The following is a 21,393-nucleotide window of genomic DNA, read 5'->3' as shown; positions in this document are numbered from 1 at the left end:
CTCCTGCCTCAGCCTCTCGAGTAGCCGGGATTACAGGCACGCGCCACTATGTCCAGCAAATTTTTTGTATTTTTTTAGAAGAGACAGGGTTTCTCCATGTTAGCCAGGCGGTCTCAAACTCTTGACCTCAGGTGATCACCTGCTTCGGCCTCCCAAAGTGCTGGGATTACAGACATGAGCCACCGTGCCCAGCCAGATGGTTTTTCTTTTTATTACACTGAAGGTCTAACTTTGTGTGGATTTTATTTATTTTTTATTTATTATTATTTTTTGAGATGGAGTCCCACTGTGTCGCCCAGACTAGAGTGCAATGGCGGGATCTTGGCTCACTCCAACCTCCGCCTCCTGAGTTGAAGCAATTCTCCTGCCTCAGCCTCCTGATTAGCTGGATCACAGGTGCACACCACCACATCTGGCTGATGTTTTTGTACTTTTAGTACAGATAGGGTTTCGCTACGTTGGCCAGACTGGTCTTGAATTCCTGACCTCAAGTGATCGCTTGCCTTAGCCTCACAAAGTGCTAGGATTACAGGCATGAGCCACCAAGCCTGGCCTTTTTGTGGATTTTAATTGTCTTAATGGGTTACAATTTGCTTTATCCTAATTATTTATATGTGTGTATTACTATTAAATTTACTGAGTGAAATTTAGATACAACATCTTCGAGGAATATAAGCTTTGCAGATACATTTAAAAATAACCCTACTAAAATGTAGAGGTAATACTGTCCTCAACAGATCTTTGAAACAATTCTTTAATCTGCATGGTCTTATCAATTCATTTGGTTTACCGCCTGCGTTAAATTTGATCATCTGCTATCTTTTTCTTTTCGGTAAGATTTCATTTCTCAAATATGAAAAGCTTTTACATAGTTCAAAAGTTAAATGAATATAAAAAGTATATTCAGAGAGGTCTCATTCCTATCCTGTCCTTTCTACCCAAGTCCCTATCCTTATACAGAGCCTTTTTTTTTTTTTTTTTTTTTTTTTTTGAGACGGAGTCTCGCTCTGCCGCCCAGGCTGGAGTGCAGTGGCCGGATCTCAGCTCACTGCAAGCTCCGCCTCCCGGGTTCACACCATTCTCCTGCCTCAGCCTCCCGAGTAGTTGGGACTACAGGCGCCCGCCACCTCGCCCGGCTAGTTTTTTTTTAATATTTTTTAGTAGAGACGGGGTTTCACCGTGTTAGCCAGGATGGTCTCGATCTCCTGACCTCGTGATCCGCCCGTCTCGGCCTCCCAAAGTGCTGGGATTACAGGCTTGAGCCACCGCGCCCGGCCACAGAGCCATTTTTTTAAGTTTTTTATTTGTCCTTCCCTATTAGCCTATCATGAATTGGTGAATGAGAGCAGAGGAATTGTTTGCCTGAACACACATGGCCACAGAGTGGAGGAGCTAGGATTTCACCCAGAGCAGTCTGGTTGCAGAAGCAAACCCTTAGCTACTTTGCAAATGCCCTAATAAAGTAAGATTGTGGGGAAAGACAGGCTTTAAAATTAGCAGGTTTTATCACTTGCTGTCTGGGTGACTTTGAGCAAATTCCTTAACTTCTCTGAGGTTTATTTTCCCCACTTATGAATTAGGGATAATAATGTTTACTTTGTAGAGCATAACAAAGAATAGAGATAACTTATGCAAATTAAGAGGTAGATTGTCAGGCACATGGCAATTACTCAGCGAATGTTACCCATTATTATAACTGGTAAAACTATAGTGGTATGACTCATACGGAAGAGCACTAGAAACTTATTGTTGAGTTGTCATTGAAGTGTGTGTTGATCTGATTCTATGATATTTAGTAAGATTTTCTAAGAATTGATGAACTTGAATTATTCGACCAAAAAAGCAAACAAGCCTGGGTTTGATAATTCATAGTTTCAAAAATGTTAAAATAATCTCAGAGGGCTTTGCTGATTTTGGTTCATTTTTCAAGATAGATGTTTCAATATTTTAGTGGAAAAGAATGTTTTACGACTACTAGAAGTCATAGAGAAACAATAAGGTAATTTCTAGCTTATTTAACTTCCTCATTTTTTTTTTCTGTTTGCAATGTAAGATATTCTTATGCTCCCTATGTTTTAAAGAATTTTTATCCTGTGTTTAACACAAAGAAGTTTGAATCATGCAGAGGTTGAATTTAATTTGTATAAAATCCTCTTAATAGCATGGTCTAATTAAGACACCCATTACATTCATGTAATGCTAATTTAATTTGGAGGCAAATGTAATTGAGCACTATTGGATTTAACATAAAATTAACACAGTGGACATAAAATGGATGTGCTAATTAGACATTGTTATCAGAAATATTATATGAACGAAAATCATATACTGCTATCTTGATGGAAATAATTGTTTTACAGAATAAGACATACTGTACGATTTACTAGCATAATTTATATGAAGCTGTATGAGCAAGACTGTTAGTGACCGCTTTTCTGAAGACAAAGATTATTCAATCATTTTTTTCTGACATTAGTTAATGCCTTGGCCCCTGCCTTAGAGAGTTTGTTATATTGGTGAAATTTATAATGGTAGATTGAACACATTGACTTGTATTAAGGCAGCAGATCTCAAACTTTTTTTATCTCAAAATCTTTATACCCTTAAAAATTGTTCAGGACTCCAAAGAGTTTTTATTGATGTGAGTTATACCCACTGCTACTTATATAAAAAATTAAAATGAAGACATTTTAAAAATGTTTTACATCTATTTGAAATAGCAAAAATAAAACCTCTTATATTAGTATAAGTAGCATAGTTTTTTAAAACATGAAGATATTCCAAATGTTGACAGACTTCATTGTAAATTGTAAGAAAATTACATTTGTTAATATCACTTTCTTGAACATCTATAATTACTGAGAAGCTTTCAATGTATTGGTGAAAGACATACATGTTTCAGAATTTGACCTTTTGCTTAAAAGCTGCCAGTTATTTTCTTCAAAGTGACAGACTCACTAATTCACTTTTTAAGAAAGTGTCTGCTGAGTACTTGAGTCTAACCATAGTTTATTAGTCATTCTTTCAGTAAAAATCATGTTAATGTAAAAAGCAGATAGTTCATTTCACAAGTCAAACATTTGCACAAATGCTTTTCCTTGAAATAACCACTGTGCTTTGATATGCAGTGGAACTGCTTTACATAAACTTCCCTTTTTGTCACAGAGAATATTAAAAAGATGTGCAACAAGTAGTTGATATGTAAATAAATCTAATAATTTTTATAGCTTCAACAAGAACATTCCTATATAACATTGGCATTTTCTCCTGCCTGCAGGCGAGTGGCTTTGAAAAATACCTTGATTGCTGGAAGAGTTCAGTGCCAAATATTCGGTGCCAAAGACACTAGCAGTTCTACCCAAAATTCCTTTTGCATCATTGGTACCAATGCCAATACAGTGAAAATGTCAAATAATGTCCTAGAATTATTAGGAAAACTTTTTAGACCTTGAGGAACACTGGGAAGTGTCCTGGAGATCCCCAGGCCTCTGTGGACCGTACTCTGGGAATGCTGCAGTAAGATCCATGTTTGCTCAGATGTCCTTGAATTAGGACAGAGAAAGCATTTACAAAGAAAGGTGGCTGTACTTCTACTATGAATGCAGACTACTCTCCATGTTCCCTGAGAATTTGGGGTACCATGAGCCTTTGTAGGAAGATGCAAAACTTTTCTGTCTCCAAATCCCAACATTGTACCTCCTTAGTTGCTTTTTGATATTAGACTTTTGTGTCACAAACAGTCCATAAAGAGGGACTCACTTTGAATATTTGGATGGTGGAGGAAATGACAGTGGGTAGAATATGTAAAGAGGCTCAAATCACAAATCACACAGTGGTGGAACTTTTGCTGTTGCCACATACTTGGAAAGATGACTAGAGATACAAATATAGAAAGAACCATTTGCAAACCAACATAGTACAAATTTTACCTTGCTTAATTCTTTGGATTTTATTATTTACTTTTTGAAAAACATTGATTTTCTTTGGCTAGTTTGAACAAGATATTTGTTAAGAATGGGATGAGATTCTAATATCTTATATTTTAAAATCCCTAAACAAGCAAGGGTTTGTTTCAAATATTTAGCCTTGGAATAAAACACTAACACTATATAATATAAATAATTATATTTCATTAACGCTTTTTGACACATAGATGATGATTATGAGGTAAAAAGGGATTTTCATTCAGGATAAGCTGCTTACAAGATTGAAGACTTTAGGAGGATCATCTGACCTGTTACCCTCAATATTGTCCTCCAATCCACACAGGAATTGGTTGAGTACAATTCAGAGCAGGCTGTCAGGGGAACGACTGGGGCCCAGAAGCTAATTAATACAAATCACACTTAAGATTTTATTTCAAGTGCTGTGCAGAAGCTCTTTAGTTTAATTAGGTCCTACTTGTCAGTTTTCGTTTTTGTTTCAATTGCTTTTGAGGACTTAGCCAAAAATTCTTTGCCAAGGCTGATGTCAAGAAGGGTATTTTCTAGGTTTTCTTCTAGAATTTTTATAGTTTGAGGTCTCACATTTAATTCTTTAATCCATCTTGAGTTAATGATTATATGTGGTGACAGGTAGGGGTACAGTTTTATTCTCTTGCATATGACTAGCCTGCTATCCCAGCACCATTTATTAAATAGGGAGTCCTTTTCACATTGCTCATTTTTGTCAACTTTGTTGAAGATCAGATGGCTGTATGTGTGTGGTCTTATTTCTGGGTTTTCCATTCTGTTCCATTTGGTCTATATGTCTGTTTTTGTACCAGTGCCATGCGTTTTGGTTACTGTAGCCCTGTAGTATAGTTTGAAGTTGGATGGGGTAATGTCTTCGGCTTTGCTCTTTTTGCTCAGGAATACTTTGGCTATTGAGGCTCCTTTTTGGTTCCATATAAATTTTGGAATAGTTTTCCTTAGTCTGTGAAAAATCATATTGGTAGTTTGATAGGAATAATGTTAAGTCTGTAAATTGCTTTGGGCAGTATGGCCATTTTAATAATATTCTTCCAATCAATGAGCATGGAATGTTTTTCCATTTATTTGTATCGTTTCTGATTTCTTTCAGCAGTGTTTTGTAGTTTCAGCTACAAGGAGAACTCTCCTTGTAGAGATCCTTCATCTCCTTGGTTAGCTGTATTCTTAGGTATTTCCATTTTTTGCGTGTGTGGCTCTTGTAAATGAGATGTGTTCTTGATTTGAATCTCAGCTTGAACATTATTTGTCTAAAGAAATGCTACTGATTTCTGCACAGCAAAAGAAACTATCAACAGAATAAACAACCTACAGAATAGGAGAAAATATTTGCAGACTGTACATCTAACGAAGGTCTAAAATCCAGAATCTATATGAAACTTAGGCAAAAAACAAATAATCCCATTAAAACAATGGGCAAAGGGCATGAACAGACACTTCTCTAAAGAAGACATGTAAGTGGCCAACAAACGTGAAGAAAATGCTCATCATCACTAATTATCAGAGAAATGCAACTCAAAACCACAATGTGATACCATCTCCCACCATTCAGAATGACTTTTATTAAAAAGTCAAATAATAACAGATGCTGGCAAGGCTGTGGGTAAAAGGGAATGCTTACACACGGTGGTGGGAATGTAAATTAGTTCAACCACTGTGGACTAATTTGTAAACTCCAGTTTGGAGTTTTCTCAAAGAACTTAAAACAGAAATCCAATTAGACCCAGAAATCTAATTACTGTGTATATATCCAAAATGACATCAATTTTTCTACCAAAAAGGAACATGCACCACTTTGTTCATCACAGCACTATTTACAATAGCAAAACCATAGGAGCAAGTTAGGTGCCCATGAGTGGATTGGATAAAGAAAATATGGTAAATATACACCATGGAATATTACACAGTCATAAAAAGTAATACCATCATGCTCTTCGAAGCAATATGGATGCACTGGAGATCCTAATCCTAAACGATTTAGTGTAGGAACACAAAACCAAATACTGCATGTTCTCACTTATAGTGTATATTAGTCTCTTCTCACACTGCTAAGAAAGACATACATGAGACTGGGTAATTAATAAAGGAAAGAGGTTTAATTGACTCACAGTTCCACATGACTGCAGAGGCCTCACAATCATAGCTGAAAGTGAATGAAGAACAAAGTCATCATGTCTTACATGGCGGCAGGCAAGACAGCGTGTGCAGAGAAACTCTATAAAACCATCAGCTCTCATAAGACTTACTCCCCAACACGAAAACAGCATGGGAAAGATCTGTCCCCATGATTCAGTTACCTTCTACTGGGTCCCGCCCATGACACGTGGGAATTATAGGAGCTATTCAAGATGAGATTTGTGTGGGGACAGAGCCAAACTATATCACAGTAGAAGCTAAACATTGGGTACTCATGGACATAAACATGGGAACAATAGACAATAGAGACAACTAGAGTAGGGAGTGAGGGAGGGGGACGTGGGTTGAAAAACTACTTATTGAGTACTGTGCTTAGTACCTGGGTGACAGTATCCAAACCCCAAACCTCAGCATCATGCAATATACCCATTTAAAAAACCTGCACATGTACCCCTTTATCTAAAATAAACGTTGAAATTATATTAAAAATTATTTCATAAAACAAGCAAGTTGTCAGTTAATTTGCAAAGAATATTTCAAGTTTAAGGCCTTTATTCTGTACTAGGATCTTTGAAAGATACTGGACAATTTATTTTTTCTTTTATCAAGTTATTACCTTAACATAGATTGTTTTCTTATAAAATAATTGTAAATTCCATGTATTTCCCTTGGGGGATAAATGAAATTTCAAATGGATTTCTATTGGAATCAGTTGACATCTGGAATTAAAATCTGGCTGAAGTTTCTGTGATTCCGTCTAAGATACTAGATTTTCTTTGATACTTTTGTTCTTCACTGTTTCTAAAGAAATTATGGTAGAAACGAGACTAAATGATAGAGGATAAATGAGACAAATAGGATGTAGTTACCAGAACATTGGATTGTGCAAAATGGAACATTTTGACTGCCATTTCTATCGCTAGAACATTATGACTTTATGTAGAATTTAGAAAAGTAATAGGTAAATGATTCCCTAGTTCAAGAATCTCTGAGGACAGCTGAAGGCCTGGAAACAATAACTTGAGGGATGCAGCTGGGTGCTGGGCTTGCTTGCTGAAGCATGCTTGGCTGGGCCCTGGAACGCTGAGTAGAGTCTGAAGCTGGTTAGAGAAGGTCATACTCTACTTGACTTTTGCTGTTGTAATCTTAGAATCATGTTTTCCCGTATTCTAACAGCGTATCTTCTTTGTCCATTTTATTAGATACCAAACTCATGTAATTTTTTTAACCTCTAAATATCTACTTCTATGGGACAAAAATAACTTTCATCAGCCGTAGTGTATACAGGAGTATCTGTGATTCTTCCATAGTGTAGATAAAGAGAACTAAAGAGGATACACCTTGTCATCCCTCAGTTCAACTCAGCCTCCCCTAAGCCTCTAGTGGCCATCAGATTGCAGTGGTAATTCCCTGTTCCCTTCTGTCTCTATTCCCCCTCCCCTTCATCAGGGCAGCCTGCTGTTCATTGACATCATGGATGTTGATGGTAGCCCCAGCTTTGATTTCTTTCCACCAGTCAACCACACAAAGAAGGAGAGAGAAAACTCTTTTGGAGAATTCCTTGGCCCAGTGGACCAGGCATCTCTTTTCCTTAGCTAAGTTTTCCTTCTTGGTGTGTTACAGGGAAGGGGGAAGCAGTCTGCCAGATAGCAAGTCAACCCGGTCTTGGAATGAGGGGAAGGAGGTGTCCCTCGGTCCCGGTAACACTCTAGCAGGGCCAAGCATTGAAGGAGTCTGCATTCAACCTGCAGAATCTGTTTAGCACTTTCTACACCTCCATCAGGGTGTATTTTATTCTCTGGTTTTAGTTTCCTATCTGGTTTGAAGAGGAGAAAAACAAAAGACATGAAACATATAGCAAGCACTTGCTCTCTTTGACATAAGTCAGCTTATTCAATTCTCACAACAATCCTGTAAAAGAGCTGCTATGATTCCCATTTAATAACAATAAAATGGTAGCTCAGAGAAGGTAAACATTTTTCTAAGTTCTTATACTTAATAAGTCTAAATCCAAATTTGTTTTTCATTCTTCTTTCCATATCACACTGCTATACAGTTACTATATTATTATTTCACAATCACTGATCAACTCAGACCTTTGTCTTTTTTCCTGATAGGTCACCTTGTTCTTGGCATTGCTTTCCATATTCATGGCTAGCAGTGTCCTTCCCGGGGTTAGAGGCAATGATGAGATCTTTTTCTTGTGATTGCTCAGTAGAGAAGGCACGAATGGTGCTGCAAACCTAGGACACCTCCAAACGTTAAACACTTTGGTTAATAGCAGGAAAAAATGACCTGTGGATGCTGCCAAAGTGAGCACTGCCTTTATGTATGTTAGAAAATACAATTATACATTTTAAAATGATCTCACAGTCGTCTTGCTTTCTAACTTGAATTCGCTGTCATTGAACTGATTTATAAGGATTCTTGGCCACAACTAAAGTGTATTTTAAACTTACAAGTATTTTCTAATGAGGAACTTTTAAAAGTTCAGATAAAAGCCCCACTATTCAGTAGTTAGAATAATTCAGTGAAATTAACCATGTAAATGCTCAATGAAGCAAATGATTAAAGAAGGAATGAATAAAAATAAAGATTAAAGTGGATCAAATTGTATTTTGTCTTTTTAAATACTGCTTATAGATCATAATTAAATAGTGGTGGCTCAAAAGCACAAAACTAACCTCATCACTCACCAGGTGTGAAAATAATGTTGATGGGTTTACTTAGTTTTAGAGTGACAAAGAAGATACACTTTTTCACTTTTTAAAAAATCGCTCAACGTATCATTCTTTAATATTTGCTTTTGTGATGATCACTGAAAATATAGAAAGTCTTTTGATTTTGAGATAATTTCAAGTCTTTGCCTGCTGATAACCTCAGACACAGACCTTTAGCCAGAATTGGTTGAGAGTTCTGCTATCTTCTCCAGTGAGGAATGTTTGAGTATATACTAAATAATCATATTTATATATTGACATTAAAAAAACAAATATTCTTATAGTTCTCTTCAGCCTCCTGAGCTCCTTAATATACATGGCTACATTTTTATCATTATACAGTCATGAAAAGACGCCTATGTAGGTCTTATCATCCACATTTTACAAGGGAGGAACTGGAGATCAAAGAGGTTAAGTGACTTTCTTAAGTTCCTCAGATAAAGATTTTGAAACAGCTGAGATTGAAATATAGGTGGGCTGACTTCAAAGCCCAAGCTCTTTTCTCTAGACTGTAGCACCTCCCATGAGTTGACAAAATTAAACAAAAACTAAGCAGAATTATATTTTCTTACACACACTTCATACAAGTAATCATTAAGCAGCTACTTGGTACTAAAGTTTCTCCCAGCAGGTTGCAGTGCAGACTAAGCTGCTGTATGTGCCCCCAGGCCATAGGCATGTCAGCAGCTATGGATACCATAGTAAAATAAATGGCTATCGAGAAAGCAGCAGGAACAGCTCACCAGGGGAGCACAGCGGTGACATGAAAGCTTCACCTTTCAGGAATTCTACACAGCCTATATATATAAAAAAAAAAACTCCCTCCCATCCCTTTCAGAGTGTTTCTTAACTAAACAACTGCTCAACACAGAAACCATCAATGTGTTGTTTTAGATACCGGGATTAATATGTGTGAAACTTCAAACAGAGCCCAGATCTCATGACTCCAAGTAGAGGACCTGTTCCGATAACCCATGAAAATAATCACAACATCCTAATCATGTTTTCGTCCCTGTTTTACTCTCATAGCTGTTAATAGGTCCATTGGTCACTGGGACACCCACATGGGGTTTACATACCTCTTCATATACAAGTCATGAGTCTTTGAAGACAGAAGCATATAAGGTCCTGATTTTGCTCTAGCATGAACTCAAACAATTTTTTTTTCAGACTAGTCACTCTCATTTTTCAAAACATCAGATCACGTCAGAGCTGCTTCTAGGACATGTGAAATTGGGCAGAGGAACGGGTCTTTCTTCATGGTGTCACTGTAGTGTACCAGTCATACACTGTTCTAAGATCTTTAATCCTCACCCTCATGAAGGGTCCTTCAAACTTCTTGATGACAGCCAGAGGCAGGGAGAGCACTCCAGGCAGCAAGCTGACACAATTTACAAAAGCAGTTATCTTCTCTCGCATGAAGCAATGCCGCCCGGTAGAACAAATGGTGCAATGCATACACACTTAGTTTATTCACCTTGATCATCTAAGTGTCAAAGACAGAGCAAGTACCATTCCTAAGACTCTCTGGAGCGTGTAGGATACTGACAACTTTTTATTTATGACCCAGGGTTTAGCCCATGTGAGCCCATACTTTGTCTTCTGCCAAGCCTTCCAAAGCTTCCTCTCGAGTCCTCCTTTAAGGTGAGGGTCACTGGACTGCATATCATTCATTTCCCAGCTATTTTTTTCTTCATTTATCTGTGATTTTACTCAGATTATGATATTATTAGTTTAGAAGGGGTTGCTGTAGTCAGGACAATCAGGAATGCACTTCTAAATACTATGTAGATCCTCCATTCTTCTTGGTTAAACTACTTCCAGGTTCTAGTTTTTTTGTCTGTTTGTTTGTTTGTTTGTTTATTGGAAGATCCATACACTTTACCTTTCTTTTCACCACTTTGGTTTGGTTTACAAGAACCAAAGCTAGTTTCTCTAAACCCACTTGATTCGGTGGTGTGTGTGTGTGTTTGTGTGTGTGTGTGTGTATGTGTGTATTATTATTATTATTTTTCGAGACAAAGTCTTGCACTGTCATCCAGGCTGGAGTGCAGTCTCGGCTCACTGCAACCTCTGCCTCCCAGGTTCAAGCGATTTTCCTGCCTCAGTCTCCGAAGTAGCTGGGAATACAGGCGCCCACCACCATGCCCAGCTTTTTTTTTTTTTTTTTGTATTTTTAGTAGAGATAGGGTTTCACTCTGTTGGCCAGGTTGGTCTCAAACTCCTTACTTTGTGAACTGCCTGCCTCAGCCTCCCAAAGTGCTGAGATTACAGGTGTGAGCCAGCATGCCTGGCCCGATTAGTATATTTTATTTCTACTACATCAGACACAGATTCTTTTTGCCCAGCATGCATAACCATGTAAGCCTACCTGATATAATTTCCTGTGTGTGTGTGTGTTCGCATGTGTATTATATATACAACTAGTAGGAAATTCCACATATCCACATATCTTTCTAAATATCTTATCTCCCTATTACAAAACTCCTCTCTCTTGATTATTACAGTTTGTAATTTTACTCCCTATGTCACCCAAAGTGGGATTCTCATTGCTGATGGTCTGAGTCAGGGAGACCCTGTTGCCTTGGCCATATCAGAGTCTCTGGATGTAGGGGCCTGGAATCACTATTTCCTAAAAGCTATGCAGTGATTTTAATGTGAAGCCAGGTTCACATTTTCAGCCTTCAGAAAAGGGCTGTTGACCTAAGTTGGAGAATGCTAGCCTTGTCCCCAAAATTGCCTGTCTTCCGTAATTATTCAGTCAATATTTATTGGCAACGATCATGCAATAAGCAATTCAAATGAAATATCCTGGCTAATGTGGGACCACTCTGGCAGCTCTGAAGTTAGAGTATATGCTACTAACATGTATCATTTCAGATCTTTCTGACTGAGTGGGTAAAAAAAGATACTTGACCATTTTAGTTGCTGTTTCAGTGATTCTCTGAGACTAGGCGTACAAATACACAAAGTTCTCTCCCCCCTTCTATTGTTCTCTGTTTTTTTTTTTTTTTTTTTTTTTTTTTTTGAGACGGAATCTCGCGCTGTGTCACCTAGGCTGGAGTGCAGTGGCGCGATCTCGGCTCACTGCAAGCTCCGCCTCCAAGGTTCACGCCATTCTCCTGCCTCAGCCTCCGAGTAGCTGGGACTACAGGCGCCCGCCACCACGCCCGGCTAGTTTTTTGTATTTTTAGTAGAGACGGGGTTTCACCATGTTAGCCAGGATGGTCTCGATCTCCTGACCTCGTGATCCACCCGCCTCGGCCTCCCAAAGTGCTGGGATTACAGGCTTGAGCCACCGTGCCCGGCCCTCTTTCTTTATCACAAAGAAAAATTATGACCTTTATATATGCTGAGCAAACTGGGGGGGTACAGTTCTAAAAATGGCAGACAGATCTTACTTTGCCAAATTAAGACATTTAGCAAGTATTGTAAGTGTGATGAGTGATGGGAATAAGTCCGCGACACTTGCTTTGTCTAACAGATGTACTAACCTGATTTTGATCTGCCAGAGTACAGGAGTCATTCCTTCCAGGTAAATTATTCCAAAGTGCTTTTGGCTAAAAGGCCTCTTAAAACCTCAATTTATTGTTCTCTGTGTGGTATATTTCTATTTGCCATCTCTCCATTATTTTCACAGCTATCTTGTGTCCTAAGTTGGGCCCTAAGAAATATAAACTGTCCTAAACCATAGACCAAGATATCTGAAGAACTGAGGTGGTAGGGCATGGATTTTGGGGAAACTTTTCTATGGAAATCTGTGTCTTGGAATTTCTCTCCATTAGCAGTTCTTGTACTGTTTACAGCATGAGAACTGACAGCATATCCTGCTTCTCGTACAGGATAAACCACATATTCTGGGTGAATGTTTTCTCTCCACAGAACCATCTCACACATTTCCACATCACTTCTGAAGCTGTTTTTGACATTTTAGACACATTATTTTAACCTTTTGTTTCTGAGTGTAGTATCCTCACCAGTCTACGGCATGAGGAATTGAAGGCTCTACCCTGTTTGCCTGGCAGAGCTGGGGTGACCCTGCTGTTTACACACCAGCCTTCCTGCTAGACTGCAGCTCACCAAGGCAAGGGCTCTGAATATGGAAATATTTCCCTTTCCAGGGCCCTAAATATTTCTAACTTGTATGGCATCTGTGAACCAATCAAATTCTCTTCTTAACTCCAAATGAACTCCGGGCCTTCTTAGAAAAGCCAAAAGAGGAATTAAAGGGGGACAATGGTTCATGCCTGTAATCCCAGCACTTTGGGAGGCGAGGTGGGTGGAGCATGAAGTCAGGAGTTCAAGACCAGTCTGACCAACATGGTGAAACCCCGTCTCTACTAAAAATACAAAAATTAGCCGGGCATGGTGGCATGCACCTGTAATCCCAGCTACTCAGGAGGCTGACGCAGAAGAATCGCTTGAACCCAGGAGGCAGAGGTTGCAGTGAGCCAAGATTGTGCCACTGCACTCCAGCCTGGGTGACAGAGCAAGACTCAGTCTCTAAATAAATAAATAAATAAATAAGGAGAGGGGGATGAAAAGCACTAGTCTGCATCCATTCAGAGCTATGTGTGCAGCAGGGAGTCAAGCCAGCCTAGAACCTGCGCGTCATCCCAGGTGTGTTTCCAGTCCTCCCTTCCCATTATAAGACAAAATGAATGGAGACGTTTAGATCCTCTAAAATGAGGATCCAGAACAGGAGGTCAAAATGGCAGGAATATATAAATGACAAGGGCACATTTCACTTGCTTTACTTCAGTCCTGAGATGCCCAAGGTCAGACGCCATGGATAAGTCTTGGGGCACTTTTGTTCCCACTCTCTTAGCCGTCTCTCAGTTCCTGCGATTCAGAGGAACTCCCCAAGTTATATAATCTGATGAACTCTGTTCTCGAGATGGCACTATCTCCATATTATCTGTTCCCAAGTTTCCTTTTAAAAGGGATGAATGAACAAGGAGACAGCCCTAAGTCCTATTCATTTCCAAGTAAAGCATATATATGCTATTTCCCAGCTTGGGAGCAGGTTGGGGGCCCTTTCAGTATTTCATGTTGCATCTTTGAATGAGTCTGGTTGTTCTCTCAAGGGAGTTTTACTTTATGACTGAAAGGAAACCTGAAGTCTGATTTCTTGGCCTTTCTCTTTAACTCATTCTTCTATCTCCCACCAAGTTGCTCATAAAGATTCTCTTTGGAATTGCCTTGCTTCCTAAAAGATATTTCAAACACTATAGAAATAGTGAGTGCCTACTCATTTTATTAAGGAGGAAACAGAAATTCAAATCAGAGGAGGGCCTTGACTAAAGTCCCATGGACAGTTAGTCACAGTTCACACACTGGAACTCCAAGCCCAGTTCACTTTCTGCGACACTGCCTTGCTTGCCATAACATCATCTTTCAATTAGCCGTGGCCGTTGCCTCCTATGTATATTCAACAGAATCCCGAAGAAAGCAAGCTGAACACATTTCCAAATCAGCAAGAGCAGCTCTGAATAAGAAGAAAATTCATGGTAAGCTTATGGGATGTCTCCAGGTGTCCGTCTTTCTATTTTCCCTTGTTATCACTTTCCCTGTTTTGGGTGTAGGGGGAGAAAGAATTTCTCATTGACTGTCTCTTGGGGTGAGCAAAAATTGAATGTGTTTAATCTAGATTTTCCTCAGGTTCCTTGACTTGTAATCAGCACATCTTTATACTCTTACCTCTCCAGCTGTTCTCTGTGCAAAGCTGAACTAACTAAAATTGCTGAAAATGCCAGAGCTATTTAGTGTCTGGGAACTTCCCTAACTGCTTCAACATTCTTAAAGTGACTAATCTAATTGGAATTATAAGGCACTAGATAATAATGACATCCTTTGGCTATGTTCGTAGTGGCTTGTACACCTGTAATGAAATCCATAATGAAAAGGAAAATAGAAGTACATTTAGGATGCAAAACCACTTAATTTCCTGGACAGCCAGTAAAAATGTGGCATCCTGAGAAATACCTTAACTTTGATTTTACCTTCAGACACCTATGATGATGATTCTGGTTGTTGGGTGTGGAACATCAGAATAATTGGGTCAGAAGAAATTCCCATCGCATCCTAGGTTCACACAGCATTTCTCTTACTGGAAACCCAATTCATTAGTCATCTGACTTAGAAAACTGGGACTCTAACACTGGATGTCGATTTTATTTATTTAATCTTTTGTGTTCTGGTCTTATTCCTGTTGTATTTGGGGGGTCCTATCTGCTATCTCTTGTTCCTGGTGTTGAAGAGTAGTGTTCTATGGCATTTCTGCATGTCCTTGGACTATCTTCCAAGGAACATTTGTTTAACAAACATCCTTCAAAGATAGAGGCAGTATAACCATGAAATGTCTCCCTCTAGGGCAAGGTTAGACAGGTTTGCTTGAAGCTCCCTTCATAGATTGTTTTCTAGCCTTGGGATTTCTTGGCTTTGGCAAAATATCTATTCTGTGAGTTGCATCACCCTGAGCCCACTTCTGCGTGACTCCCACTCTCGCCCTCCCCATGGCACTTGAGCGACAAGGGCAACTGATCCAAACAGAAAGCTCATGCTGCCTCCTGTGTTCTCCTTAATAAAGTTCGTTGTCTCTGATCCAGAAGTCACATGTCTTCTGAGATCATCTATGAAACTAGCAGGCTAACTTGTTGACTAGCAAGTAGGGTTCAATCTCAGACCCTTCACAGTTCTTGACACCCAATTTCTTCTTTCTGGAACCTTAGCCTTAGATCTAGATGATTAAGTCCTGCTACATGATCTTCATCCCAGCATCTCTTTCCTGTTTAAGTGGCTCAGCCATATTTCCAGTACCTGTTCCCACTAGATTACTCACTAAATGTGGTTCCCTCTCTGTGGTCACAATGAAAGAGAGAATTCTTGTAGGTGTCTAGAACGGGCAGGACAGACATATTTGGACCTATTCGCCCATTCTAATTATTTGATAGTGACAGTCTAGGGCTTATGAAGGAGGGATTCAGTAGTTGTATCTAAACTCAGGGTGAGGCCCGGCGTGGTGGCTCAAGCCTGTAATCTCAGCACTTTGGGAGGCCAAGACGGGTGGATCACGAGGTCAGGAGATCGAGACCATCCTGGCTAACACAGTGAAACCCCGTCTCTACTAAAAAATACAAAAAACTAGCCAGGCGTGGTGGCGGCGCCTATAATCCCAGCTACTTGGGAGGCTGAGGCAGGAGAATGGTGTGAACCCGGGAGGCGGAGCTTGCAGTGAGCTGAGATCCGGCCACTGCACTCCAGCCTGGGCGACAGAGTGAGACTCCGTCTCAAAAAAAAAAAAAAAAAAAAAAAAAAAACTCAGGGTAAAAGGATTTCATGATCAATAGGTAGGTATAAGAAATAGTCTAGATACTTAAAGTCCAAAATATCTGCATCAGGGCTCCACAGTCAGGTGCACCCAATGCTAAACGATATGAAGAACTGGTAATTAGAGTGGTACATACATATAAAGTGAGCTATTTTTGATGATAGTGAAGCCACTATCCATTTAAGTAGGTAACTACTCTGATTATCACAAAGGAAAATGTGAGAAAATATGCCAAATTTTCTCCAATCCTTTCTCTAATTCCTCTGTAGTTGGGCAAGTATGATCCCTCTCAAGAGGTTTAAGGGTGGAAAAGCACAACTAACATAGGCATTAGTGCTATAAAGTCACTGTTAATTTAACAAGTTTATAGAATGTGCTGGTAATTTACAAAGTTTTAAAATGTTGATGTTTGTGTCTATTTTCCAGTACCAGGAAAATCTGTAAGTCTCCTGAACATTTAACTTTTTTAAAATAAAAACTGTGTCACTTGTTATTAACATATTCTTTGCTTTGCCTGTTAGAAAACCTAGGAGGAAGTTTTTCTATTAACCAGAAACAGTTCTCAAACTCTGATACACATTAGAAACACCAGAAAAATCTTAAAATTACTGATACTTGGGTTTCACCACCCCAGATTCTCACTTTATTGTTATGTAATGGATCCTGAGGTTTTTTGAAAGCTCATCGTATAATTAAAATATGAAGCAATGATTTGAAAACCACTATTTATAGGATTTTACAGTTAGTATTTTAAACTATCTAGAATTCAGTTTTGGATTAGTATATAGGAGGGATCAAACTTTCATTTTCCCAAATAGCCCACTTTTCCAATGTTATTTATATCTTCTACTTTTATTTAGTAGTTTTGTTTTCATCACTGACCTTTAAAATGATATCCTTACAAATATACGTTCCATATATCTGAATCTGTTTCTGGATTCTCTATGTTTTCCACTTGGCTTATTTGACAATTTTTCAACCAGTATCACACCACTTAAATTACTGCAGATTTATGGAGTGTTATAATAACTAGGAGAACAACAGTTTTGCCTTATTGCACTATTTTTTCAAAATATTCTTGGCCATGTTACACATTTTATTTTTCAGAAAACGTTTAGGAGATTTTGATCAAGTTCCGTCATCTGATGTTTCGGGCCATAGGCAACCAGTCCATCTCTGTATTACAGTTTGTGAAATACAGTGTTTTGATTGGTCACACCTGAGTCTTACGATCTAACCTTGGAGCACTGTTTGAGAGCACACGATCTGAGATCCAGAAAGGTGGTTTTGGGAGATAGAATGTGATGTCAGAGCTATAGAGTAGGGAAAAATTAGAGAATGGGGATCCTGTTACCTTGAAGGGCAGGAACGCCTCTTTTGATGCCTGAAGCATCAAAATCCAGCAATATCCCTAACTTTATTTTCCTTTTTTTGGTACCAAGAATGAGTCCTGGAGATAATTTTAAATGGCAGTGCTCCAAAAAGTGGTACATATACACTACATGAAGTGGTTACAAATGAACTATTGTTATTCATGAACTCCACACACCCATCATTAAGTGTGCTTTTCAATATAATACATTACTATGGCTGCCTTCAAAGTTGTGCTGTAAAATTTCCCTACATTAACTTTTCAGTTATTGAAAGCATCCCATTAGTTTACATGAGAGAAAAGAAATTAGAAAGATAAGGAATCTAAGAAACCTTAAGAGATGGGAGAATTCTATTAAGTAAGCATAATCAGGCTAGGAGTCTCTTAGAATTGAGTTGGAATTTCCAGGTCACAAGTCCTATCAATCTCCTCCCTCTAAAATCACCTTCTCATCATCCTAGCAGATGAGTCCTAAGTCTCCACATCCTACATAACTGCTTCAACAAACTCTGATTAAGGATTCCATTGAAGATACCATGCTTTTTCCTATCTCAGGGCCTTGGTACATACCCTTTTACTGCCTAAAAATTTCCTCACCATTTTTTTCCTTTTGTCTAGCTAACTATAACTCATACATTCAATATTTTCCTGGTAGTATTTTCTTAGAAATACTTACGTAGCTTAGAGTGGCATTCAAGCTCCTTCATAGTTTGACTGCCACCTATTGATTGTTTTGGTCTATCTCTTAGTAAGCCAGGCTAGTCTCCTAAATGCCCTCCTTTCTCCTATTATTTACGGTTGTGTTACTTCCATACATTACCTGCTTGTACAGCAATCCTCTCACTCAGGAGTGAAAGGTTTTTTTCCTACGAACTAACATGCACTTGGCTTGTACTTCGTCATATTTACTAACATGCACTTGGCTTGTACTTCGTCACATTTTGGCTAGAATTACAGGGACCTGAAGGTATGTGTTGTGTCTGGATCTGCCCATATGTTCAAGGTATTTCTTCCAAGTAAATTTTCATTATTCCAGGGTAAGCGCCAGACTTCCTCATTTTTCTACCTTTCATGGAACTTTTGAATGACTGGCAAGAAATACTCAATGGCAGTGTTTCTCAAGCTTTACCCTCATCAAAATGACCTGGAGAGCTTGCTAAAACACAGACTGTTGCAACCACCCCTATCCCCCGCACCACCCTCCCCACCAAGCCTAAATCCATCTCAGATGGAACCCAAGAATTTGCATTTCTTATAAGCTCCAATGATGTTCAGGCTGCCCATGGTAAAACCACACTTTGAAAACCACTATTCCGTGACAGTGTTTTAAAAACTGGTTGCATGTTAAAATCTCCTAGGAATGGTTAATTAAGATTTTTATTAAAAAAAAAAAAAAGACTGCGCTTGGGTTCTCTTCTAGACAAATCAAGATCTCTGAGGATGCCACTTTTCTCACGAAAAGAAAAAAAAATTCAACAATCTGCAACTGCTAGGAGATTTCAATGTGTAGCTCGGGTTGAAAATCACTGTTCATACAAATAGCAGATGAGTAAGCAGAGTCATGAACAAGAGAGCAGGCTTGCTGGGAGGCTAGGCCAGAGCAAATGTCATATCCTCCTGAGGCAGCGTGAGTTAGGGCATGCATCTCACATTTTAATGTGCCTGCAGGTAAGATGAGGATAGTGAATCTGGGATGTCTCTGAGATGCTGCTGGTCTAACAAGCTCCCAGATGATTCCTATCCATGAGCCCCACTCTGGGTCAGTGCATGCCAGGGATGACAAAGGCAGGTGAGTGACATGGGGCCAGAGAGCCCACATCCAGTAATCCTTTAGAATTTCAAACATAAGAAAGAAGGGGAAGTATTGGGGGGTGGGTTCCCCTGAGGAGGAAGTTACTTCTAAGCCATAGGTTTAAGACTTTAAGTGAATTTTTGGGGAAAGCATCCAGTTTTGATAAGTCTGGCCCCAGACTAAATATATAATTTCTACCTAATTAAGGAGGCAGGCACATAGGCAAAAAGGTAAATGCAGCTTCTGGAGGCACATCCTAACAGAACCCCAGCGAATTTTTATCAAAGCCTGTGGGCTTTCTCCATCTTCTTAGCTGCCTTCATTGAGAAGTAAATTTCCACGGGATAAAATTAGGATTTTGCTTCATTCCCAGTAGCTGGCATTAAATTAGTCCTCTAGAATGTGTTTGGAGATCTTGTTGATGAGCAGAGATTGTCTAAGCAGCAGGTGCTACGAATTCATTTAATCATTTAACTGCACACCCTGCACATATTTCAGCTTTCTTAGGTTGACTTTTATTTGCAAAACACCTATCTGAAGGTGTGTTATAGTGGATGTCTAATTGATGGTGCTCGTCAAATTTTATGCTCTATAAATGCCAGATACGTTTTCCCCAAGTATGCTCTTTGTTGATCCATTTCTCTACAGTAAGCATTTGAAAGAAATTTAACTCTTGAGGGATTCTAGGCGGGATTCACTTTCTCACTGATTTTAGAGCTTGTGTTCAGGTTGGGGAGGTAGCATTGTAGTTCCCCGACTCAGCTCAGCATAAACCCATTGTGCCCAGACAACTCACCTAAAAGGAGCAGGAGAGTGCAGTTAGAGAGCCTTTACTCCACCCATCCAGATGCTAGGCTACCACCCATGGGCATCTTGTCTTCCCTCTTTTCTCTCTCATTGGAAGAGAGAGAGAGAGAGTATGTGTGTCTGTGCTTACATCCTGTAGTAGTGTGAATGGTGACCCTCAAAAAGATATGTCCGCATCTTGAAACCTGTGAATATGACCTTATTTGGAAAATGTGTCTTTTGTGGATAGAAATAGAGATCTTGAGACAAGATCATCTAGATTATCCATGTGGATTCTAATTCCAAGGCTAACTGTCCTTATAAGAGACAAAAGAGGAGAAGACACACAGAGGAGAAGGTCACATGATGCTGGAGGCAGAAATGACAGTGATGCAGCCGTAGCCCCGGAAGCCTCCAGACCTGGAAGAGGCAAGGGATGGAATTTTCCTGGAGCCTCTGGAGGAGGATGACCCTGTGGAAACCTTGATTTTGGACTTCTATCCTCCAGAATTGTGACAGAATAAATTTCCATTTTTTTAAAAGTCACCCAGTTTGTGGTAATTTGTTATAGCAAACCCTAGAAAAAGAATATACTATGCATCAGCTTGGGGTTGGGAGGTGGGGCACAGAAAAAGAAAAGTTCCTAGGCCCTCCTAAAAGTCATTTTGTTTAACACTGGATCCATGCATTTGGCATGCCCTCCAAAGGCGACTTCTGCAGACAAGTTCTCGGCATCCTTCAAGAAGACAGAGCCTTTCTTTGCTCCTACCCTAACCTTGAATCAAATACAGCTTGGTGGGGCCTGAAGCTAGAGGAATTCTCAGTAGCTGGGCTGGTGGAGAGCTATCTATTTGTGTATAGGGTTGCAGCCAAAGTCTTTAAACTAAAACTAAAACCCTGTGTATTAAATAAAATACTGGACATGCAAAAGAACATTCTCTTCGGCAATCTCTGTATACCAGCCCCTCTGTGTAGTGAACGCTATCACATTTTCTTCTCACTTTTCTAGATAACCATCTAGAAAGATGTTCAATCTCTTGGGGGTAATCCATAGTCCTCCAGGGTTATTTCCAAAAGTCTTGTTGATGTTATCAGTGTTAACACAGAACCTCTTCTGATTAGTGTTCAATCTTACTGTGGAATAGCTATTTTCTCTCAAATATTATTAGAAAATTAGTAAAACTTAAAAATGAGCAGGTTGGGCCAATTTTACCCCTACTGTCCTACTGCTATTCAAAGACCTAGCACTTCTGTACATACAAGTACACTGCACTCAAAATGAGATTCTC

At 39.3% G+C, this 21,393-nt stretch overlaps 1 long non-coding RNA gene across 1 annotated transcript in view; it reads left to right on the top strand.

Annotated features, from left to right (window-relative positions):
- The window catches only part of LOC114671312 (uncharacterized), a 95,228-nt gene extending 74,797 nt beyond the window's left edge, over positions 1-20,431 (top strand). The window contains exons 2-3 of the long non-coding RNA XR_003721227.2: positions 19,195-19,315; positions 20,412-20,431. This is a non-coding gene — a long non-coding RNA (uncharacterized LOC114671312). The remainder of the gene's footprint in view (positions 1-19,194; positions 19,316-20,411) is intronic.
- The last annotated feature ends 962 nt before the right edge of the window (positions 20,432-21,393 follow it).

This window comes from Macaca mulatta, chromosome 12 (genome assembly GCF_049350105.2).
Source record: "Macaca mulatta isolate MMU2019108-1 chromosome 12, T2T-MMU8v2.0, whole genome shotgun sequence".
Classification (NCBI taxonomy): domain Eukaryota; kingdom Metazoa; phylum Chordata; class Mammalia; order Primates; family Cercopithecidae; genus Macaca; species Macaca mulatta.
This window is presented reverse-complemented; position numbering and strand designations above follow the sequence as displayed.